The 8,157-nt window shown below is 39.5% G+C and overlaps 1 non-coding gene across 1 annotated transcript; it reads left to right on the plus strand.

The window, feature by feature from the left end:
* Positions 1–4,766: 4,766 nt before the first annotated feature.
* LOC141658284 (small nucleolar RNA R71) lies at positions 4,767–4,873 on the plus strand. Its single transcript, XR_012549178.1, has one exon. It is a non-coding gene; the product is annotated as a small nucleolar RNA R71 (small nucleolar RNA).
* Positions 4,874–8,157: the final 3,284 nt, after the last annotated feature.

An 8,157-nucleotide genomic window follows, 5' to 3' on the forward strand; every position in this document is an offset into this window, starting at 1 on the left:
ATCTTCCATCATATCATCACTATCATCATTCTCCTCTTTAGAAGTGGTCTCATTGCCACTTCCCTCTTCATTTGCTTCTTCACTTTCTTCTTCACCTTACTCATCATCTTTCTCACCATCCTCTTCTCCTTCTTCACTTGCTTCTTCATCAATGTTATCATCAACTTCTTCATTACCGACAACGTCATTGTCACCCGAAACGACCCTAGATGCACCTGGAAATAGGACTTCTCTATCCGCCCAACTAGGCAAAGGACATGATGGATCAAGTAGTCCTTGCCTAGCTAAGTGTAGGAGGGGTGGATATTGGACCAAGTAAGCATTTTTCCGATCCTCAAAGGCTTGCTTGTGCATTGCTTGCATGAGAAGAGTCAAATAATCATTTCTTGCTTCAATGCCATCGGGCTTGAACTCTTGGTACTCGAAAGGGTAAGGTGGTGTGACAATGGAAGAGGAGGGCATTTCAAGTTCACCCTTTTGTTGTCGGATGATATACTCGGCCTCTTTTGGAAGGGGAAGTAGATAATTGGTCCGGTGGACGCTTAGACGGCAAATCTTTGAAAGCAAAGTAAACGATCTAGCCTCACCAGTGAGCCATCCATACTTGGTGTCAAGAGGGTTATGGGCAACCCACTTGTACTTGTGTATCATAGTATGTATATCAACAAGATGACCACCCTCCTTCGCTTCATACTTGTTATCTTTGTTGAAGTTAGGATCAAAGTATTTAGCTAGGATAGTGACTAAGCCGCCATTCACAATAACGGTAGTGCCTTTCTTCCCACAATCAATGTTGAGCCATCTATCTACCAAAAGCCTTAAAGAATTGAAAGGCTTGGTGTGTACTCTTCCAATGTTCAAAGCCAACTCAAGAAGAATAAAATCAAGTTTGGTGAAATGGTTGGTATCTTTCCTTGCAATAATGGTGTTTCCTATGACCTTGTGCCATACTCTTATGCCCGGATGGTGGACTAAAAGAGCACGACTCGCATGAAAGTCCTCAAATTTCCTTCCGGAAATTGCCTCCCAAAGAGGGTCGGGGTCATACTTTCCATAATTCTTAAAATAACTCGGTTCATCACTAAGACCCAAAATTTCACCCAATTCCCTAAAGGAAATGCATCTACTAACATTAGCTAGACGAAACTCGAGGTTCTCCCTAGTCTCAACTTTGTTGACTTTCAAAGAACTCAAAAACTCCAAGGTAAGGGAGGGGTATGTCAATTCTTTTGATTCAAACAATTTCTTCAACCCCATTGCTTTAAAGAAGGCTCTAGTTTGCTCAAGGACACCCAACTTATCTAAGGTATCTTCACAAATAAACTTGGTGGATTGAAATGATTTCCTAGCAAACTTGGCAAAAGTATCTCTATGGGTTTTGGAAATAAAAGTTACCTTCGGATAATGCAAAAGTTGATCAATTTCCAGAGTAGTAGATGTTGTTGCTCCCATAGAAGGTTGTTTTTGTTGTTGCACTTCCAAGTTTGGGGTTGCTACCACCATAGCCAATGCTTTCTTTGCTTGAAGAGCCTTTTGCCTTTGTGAAAGTGTCTTTGCCTTTGGTGCCTTGGTTGCCTTTGTTGCTCCCTTAGTCCTTGCCATTGATGAATTAACCAAGAAAAGAATGAAAAATCTCCAATTTGTAGTGTACCCAAATCGATTTAAAGGTAAAAGGCTTTGCCTTTATGAATTCAAAAATCGACTCAAAGGTTGAAGATTTTGTGCTTGGTTTTTATTTTTATTGAAAAAGGAGTGATTGATTTGTTGTTAAAAGGATGGTTTGATTTGATTTTGGTGAATGTAGTTGAGGGATTTTGTTTTTGTGATGGAGAGGATGAGGGTTTTGATGTTTATGAGTAGTGTTATGAATGAATGAATGAATGAATGAAGGTGGGAGGGGTTTTATAAAGCCGAAAAAATTCGAACTGCAGGGGCAATCCGTGCGGTTTCTGCTCGAGACGGGCGGATTCTGCACTTTCTAGGTTAGGAAAAACTCGCCTAAAGACGGGCGTCTTTAAGAGAAGACGCTCGGATTTTCTGACACGGGACGGGCGGATTCTCCAAAAGACGGACGGATTCCTTCACAGGGATTTTTTCTTGTTTTCCTCAGCTAAGAAGACGGGCGTCTTCCCTTCAAGACGGGCGGATTTTCAGAGACGAGCGGATTTGTATCCAGGACGCCCGGATTCTCTTACCGTCAAAAATATTTCAAAAGTTCAGCTCAGAGGGACGTGCGTCTTCTACCCAATACGCTCGGATTGTCTGAAGACGGGCGGATTCTCCTGAATCCGCTTGGATTCGACCCTTTTGTACCCGGATTCAGTTCCATCCGTGTACAATGCGTATCCCTTGTCATTCTTCCATTCTTCCTCATATCTTGTGTTCTTCATTGTGGGGGCATTACTAAGGCATGGATAGCCTAGGCAATTGCCATCCCCACACTAAGCTAAAGCACTACACATCAATTGAAATTATTAGTCCCTCCCTCACTTCTCTCAAACATGACAATTATCTTGATCAAAGTATATAAAAATCCAAAGATGACAAAAATACAATACAAGAATTGAAATGCGAGTTAGGGAGTTAGAAATATTTACAAATGGTGGTTTAGGGAGGACTCCACTAAACTCTCATTCTTGATGAGATGTCAAGGGGGCATGTTCAAGGTGTTGTTGATGTTGCTCAACACCTTAAAGAAATAATCAAAAGCTTGTTCATTATCGTTATAAAGTTCTTCAATGGACCTTGGCCCTTGTTGTCGGTCTTGATTGATGGCATTACCAATGTAGGGATTAAAAATCCCTTCAAATTCGTTGTCCCAAAGACCACAAACTTCATTAAGTTGATCATTGAAAATCTCTTGATTTGATGGAGACAACTCTCCCAAATTCTTCTCTTGGCCAATGAGGCCATCCTCTTCTTCTTTGCTCGATTTTGATGAGCTTTGCAAGCTCTCCTTGTCGCAATTCACTTGCTCTTTAAATGGAGCATCTTCAATTTTCTTCTTCCATTGGAGTTCCGACTTCTTCCTATCATCCTTTCGGCTATAATGATCAATCATGAAACACGGTTCATGCAAACGAGGAGCTCTCATAGTCTTGTCAAGATTAAAGGTTATGCTTTCATCTCCCACTTCTAGAGTGAGCTCACCATGTTTCACATCAATCACCGCACCCGCGGTGTGTAGGAAAGGTCTTCCTAGAATGATTGGAATGTTGGAATCTTCCTCCATATCAACAATGACAAAGTCCACCGGGATGAAAAACTTCTCAATTCGCACGGGGACATCTTCCCATATCCCTAATGGTGTCTTCGTCGATCTATCGGCCATTTGGAGTGTGATATTGGTGCATTTAAGCTCTCCCATCCCCAACCTTTTACTCACCGAGTACGGCATAACACTCACACTAGCCCCTAGATCACATAAGGCTTTGTTGATCGTTGTGTCGCCAATGGTACACGGTATTGAGAAGCTTCCCAGATCCTTTAGCTTTGGAGGTGAACTCCCTTGAACTATTGCACTACTCACCTTAGTGAAGGCGATAGTCTCAAGCTTCCGGATCGACTTCTTCTTTGTGAGGATGTCTTTCATGTATTTCGCATAAGCCGGCACGTGATTGATTAATTCCGTGAAAGGAATCGAGACTTCCAAATTCTTCATAATTTCCATAAACTTTCCAAGTTGGTCATCAAATTTGGGCTTGGCTTGACGACTTGGAAAAGGAAGTCTAATCACAATGGGCTCCTTCTCCTTGACCTTATCTTCATTTTTCTTTGAACTTTCTTCTTTTGATGAATCTCCATCTTTGGTGTTTTGCACAATTTCTTCCTTATCACTAGCTTCCACAACTTCATCCTCAACTTGCTTCTTCGGTGCTTCATACCTTGTACCACTTCTCAAGTGAATGGCACTAACCGTTTCATGTCTTGGGGGATTACTTTGAGGTGGTAATTGCCCCTTTTGTCTTTGTGAGCTTGAAGATGCTAGTTGAGTCAATTGGGTTTCCAACATCTTGGTGTGAGCTAGGATGTTGTTGATGGTGGTTTCCTTTGCTTGGCTATCTTTTTGCATTTGAGTGAAAAATTCTTGTTGATTCTTTTGCATTTGGAGGACCGCTTTTTGGACATCAAAACCTTGGTCATTTTGGTGATTGTATGGATTTTGATTTTGGTAACCTTGGTTTTGATTGTAAAAGGGTCTTTGATTTTGGTTTCTCATGGGAGGTGGGGTGTATGTTGTTTGAGGGTTTTGAACATTTTGGCTTTTGTATGAGAGATTTGGATGGAATTTGGTGTTTTCATTGTAATAGTTGGAATAAGGGGTACCACTGTTGTATGCTTGGAAAGCATTCACTTGTTCATTTGTTCCCCTACATTCACTTTCGTCATGTCCCAAAGTTCCACAATTCTCACATATCCCACTTGGGATTGATGAAGATGCTGTCATGGCATTAACATGATGTTTTGGTGATTTTGAGACTTCTTCAAGTCCAGCCATAGCTTTTTCAAACTTCAAATTGATTGTGTCAATGTGAGCACTAAGTTGAGCACCCAATTGAGTAACGGAGTCCACTTCATGCTTTCCTCCTCTAGTAGCCTTGCGAGGTCTACTATATTGTGAGTTATGGACCGCCATTTCCTCAATTTTGTTCCATGTTTGATTGTCATCAACTTCGATGAACATTCCCTTTGATCCCATATTGAGAATGTTCCTTGAATCTTCATATAAACCGTTCCAAAATTGTTGTACCAAGAACCATTCGCTAAGTCCATGGTGAGGACATGAGCGACAAATTCCCTTGAACCGCTCCCAAGCTTCATACAAGGATTCTTCATCTCTTTGCTTAAAACTCGTAATTTGAGCTCTTAGCATGTTAGTCTTTTCCGGTGGGTAGAATTTTTTGTAGAAAGCTAGAGCCAACTTCTTCCAAGAATCAATTCCGAGAGTGGCCTTATCAAGGCCCATCAACCATTGTTTCGCGGTGCCAATTAGAGAAAAAGGAAATAGGACCCATCGAATTTGGTCTTGAGTTACACCGGTTTGAGAAATCGCATCACAATAGTCACAAAAGGTTTCCATATGAGAATGAGGGTCTTCACTAGGCATCCCCCCAAATTGGCTCCTTTCGACTAATTGGATAAAGGCGGATTTGGCAATAAAATTTCCGGTTAGATGTTGTGGTGTGGGAGTACCATTGGGTAGGTTCTCCTCGGTGGGTACGGAATGTGATGAAAACTTAGGCATTGTAGGTTGATTTTGGGTGGTATTTTGTAATGGGTTCTCCTCACCTTCTCTTGCAAAAGGGTTGATGAACTCAATAGTTGGTTGAATATCTAAAACCTTACTAATACCTCTCAAATTCCTCCTAGCAAGTCTCCTATTGGTTGTCAAAGTTCTTTCAATTTCGTTATCAAAAGGTAACAAGTCACCTTGTGACCTTCTAGACATGCAAAATATCAAACAACTTGAAAACAATTAGAACAAACCTTGAGGAGTTTTACTTCCCCAAGGCAAAGAAAGACACAACTAATAACAATGTAAGGAAATCTAAATCAAGCTAACACCGTCCCCGGCAACGGCGCCATTTTTTATCGGTCCGTTTCGTGTTCACAATTGAATAAGTGTGGTCGTTGGGTCACGTCCGAATCAAAACACAATTTATAGTTTCACAAACAACTCTACAATTAGTAAAGAGGCAAGTAAAGGTCGGATCCCAAGGGACGGGAATTGAGATGAGATTTCTATTGAAACTAGTGGTGTCTTAGGGGTGTCACAATTTGGGTTGATGTAGAAGGTCACTAACTAAAATATCAATGTAAATAAACAAGCAAGATGAATTAAAAGGTTGTAAACAATTGATAAAAAGCACTAGGGTGTCATGGGGTCAAAGGGGAATCATGGGAATTTGATCATACAAACATGTTCTCAAATTATAAGCAAGCAATTATTGTTGTGATGGATTGAGTTGGGTTATATCTTACAATCCTAGGAAAGTTTGGGTCCCGGAGCCGAATCGATTAGATTGTACAACACCTACAAGTCGACTTAATCTTCCCTACTCAACAACATGCATGGTCTAATGAGACTCGAGTTGGTTTATGTCATACAAGTCTCATTGAAAAGATAGGTGATGGGTAAAAAAATGCAAGGATTCATAGGCTCGCATTTCATCAAACATAACATGTGCATGAGTTGAGATCAAAACAAGCAAGCAAATAAAACATGAAAGCATATTAATTTAAGCATGAATCATTCCCCATGTTGGTTTCCCCTAATCACCCATTAACCCTAGCTAAGAGACTACTCACTCATTATCATGTTGATCATGCTAGCAAGGTTGTCAATCATACCAACAAAATGAAACATGATGAATAAATAAAAGTAATTAACAATAATTAAAAAGGGTTTAAGAGAATTATACCTACCAATGATTCCAATAATAAAGCAAAGATAAAAGAAGTACTTGATGCTTGATTGAGAGGTTGTCAATCTCCCAATAATAACCCAAATAATCTTCAATTACCCAAAATAAAGGATGAACAAAAGAGAGATTAAGGAAATAAAACTTGTATTAAAACTTGATTAATTGTAGATTACAAAACTAAAGAGAGATTTGATTGATATTAACTACTATAAGAATTGATAAGAAGAACATGCTCTTCTAATTAGACTAATGGGGTATTTATAGTGGAAATTAGGGGGATGCATTAGGGTTAACTAAGGGCTAAACTAGTAATTACACTTTTTAGATTGAGCAGGGATGAGCCGGTATTTTTCGAAGGAAGGGCTTCTTTATTCGTAGCTTGGAGAAGACGAAATCGCGCTGAAGAGGAATCCGTGCGTTTTGGAGTCGGGACGGGCGGATTCAGGTGGTGGAACACGAGCGGCTTTGGAGGAATCCGGGCGGATTGTGGCAGTGCTAACCCGAGCGTCTTGGAATGAAACCGCACGGATTGTGCATGTGGAGGACGGCCGGATTGTAGATAATCCGCACGGATTGTGCCTCAGCAAGATTTCTTCTTCCTTTCGTCCCTTTTCTTCATAAATTCCTTGGGGATTTCCTTGGTGACTCAAGGATCCTTTCTCAACATTGCTCATCTACTATCATATGTACAAAGGCCTTCTAATCTTGTCTCTCCTTGATGCTTGGTCATTGGATTCGATCAATTTAGTCTCGTTTTGCCATGAAAATGCAAGATTCTTACTCCTTTCCTACCAAGGGATCAAAATATCAAAGAATATGCAAAACAAAGAACTAAAGATAATAAATGACCCAAATATGCACTAAAAAGCATGGGAATAAGGCTAATTCGGGGGCTAAATATGCGCTAATTATGGTCACATCAATGTTGCGCCTGTTCTGAGGTGGTTTCTGGCTCTGAACTCATCTCGTTTTGACGTAGGGTTTCGAATTAGGATTTCAATTAACTATTATTCTTATTATTACCATAGTTCGACATATTTTCCAAATTTCCTTATTTTCCAAATTTCCAAATTTCCAAATTTCCATATTTTCCATATTTTCCAAATTTCCATATTTTCCATATTTCCTTAATTTTCATATTTTCCATATTATTTATTTTCCATATTATTTAATTTCCATACTATTTATTTCCTTATTATTTATTTCCTTATTTTCAAATTTCCTTATTTTTCAATTTTCCAATTTTTATTTATTCTTTTATTTTATTTCTAAAACTCTTTTGGGCATGTTTATGACGTAAATTCATGTTTATTAATTGTAATTTATTTCTTTATTTCGTATTCGTATTTATTATGTATGATTTATTTACTTGGCATTCACATGTAATTAATCTAACATTCACTTCGACCCCAATTTATGTGCTAATTACTTGTTCACCGACTTAGTATTAATTCTCACATGTTAGGATTAATCTAATGGATGTTGCATTGCATGCATATAAATCGATAATATATCGAGTATGGACAATTTTCCCTAATCATTAGTAGAGGCCGCTATCAAGGCGGGCGGGATTAGGTGTTCGATCAAAAGAGCTTCCTAATACGTACCCTCACCCCTTACTCTAGATCTCTGTGAACATCCGTGTTCATTGGCATCCAGGAGAGTCATTCTAGACATAGAATGCTAAGGGTAACGAGTTCTTGGTGTTCATGTCACTACTTTGTGTCTTGAC

This window comes from Silene latifolia, chromosome 5 (assembly GCF_048544455.1).
Source record: "Silene latifolia isolate original U9 population chromosome 5, ASM4854445v1, whole genome shotgun sequence".
NCBI lineage: Eukaryota > Viridiplantae > Streptophyta > Magnoliopsida > Caryophyllales > Caryophyllaceae > Silene > Silene latifolia.